This window comes from Cucurbita pepo, chromosome 10 (genome assembly GCF_057944985.1).
Source record: "Cucurbita pepo subsp. pepo isolate OVF chromosome 10, ASM5794498v1, whole genome shotgun sequence".
Lineage (NCBI taxonomy): Eukaryota > Viridiplantae > Streptophyta > Magnoliopsida > Cucurbitales > Cucurbitaceae > Cucurbita > Cucurbita pepo.
Window position 1 is genome coordinate 11,581,169 of NC_141807.1, and position 945 is coordinate 11,582,113.

The 945-nt window shown below is 27.4% G+C and overlaps 1 non-coding gene across 1 annotated transcript; it reads left to right on the forward strand.

Moving 5' to 3' along the window:
- Positions 1-668: 668 nt before the first annotated feature.
- On the forward strand, positions 669-740 carry TRNAP-UGG (transfer RNA proline (anticodon UGG)). Its single transcript has one exon. It is a non-coding gene; the product is annotated as a tRNA-Pro (tRNA).
- The last annotated feature ends 205 nt before the right edge of the window (positions 741-945 follow it).

The following is a 945-nucleotide window of genomic DNA, read 5'->3' on the forward strand; positions in this document are numbered from 1 at the left end:
CTCCAAAATAACTTCAACTATGGAACTATCAAACTAAAACTTACACGACAAAACTCCAAAATAACTTCAACTATGGAACTATCAAACTAAAACTTACACGACAAAACTCCAAAATAACTTCAACTATGGAACTATCAAACTAAAACTTACACGAGAAAACTCCAAAATAACTTCAACTATGGAACTATCAAACTAAAACTTACACGAGAAAACTCCAAAATAACTTCCTATGGAACTATCAAACTAAAACTTACACGAGAAAACTCCAAAATAACTTCTATTCTTTTTTTTCTCTCTACAGTAATTCTATTCTTTTTTCTTCTCTCTCTACCGTAATTAACTTCTAGAAAATAAAAATAACTTCTATTCTTTTTTCTTCTCTAATTATATTATTTTTTCTTCTCTCTACAGTAATTAACTTCTATTTTTTAATTAACTCCTATTCTTTAATTAACTTATATTCTTTAATTAACTTTTATTCTTTAAATAACTTCTATTCTTTTTTCTTCTCTTTACAGTAATTATCGCAAACCCTATGTAAATAATTTTAACAGCGATCTAGATCTAAAAGATATAATAATAATTTCTCATGGATTTCATTAACAAAGAAAATAAATGAAATAATGATGATACATTCCATAAACAACTTAATATATAGTCATTAATAAGGGCATTTGGTCTAGTGGTATGATTCTTGCTTTGGGTGCAAGAGGTCTCGAGTTCCATTCTCGAAATGCCCCTCCAAAAGAAAAAAAGCACAATTTTTAAATAAAAAAAAACAAAAAAAATAAAATAGTTATCAATGGAGCTAACCCAAAGGAATGTGTGGCAATGCACCTTCAACTTCTATAAATTTTTCATATATTGAGGCACGGAAAATACTAAGAATTATAAATTTACTACAAAGGCATTTGGTCTAAGTGGTATGATTATTGTTTTGGGTGT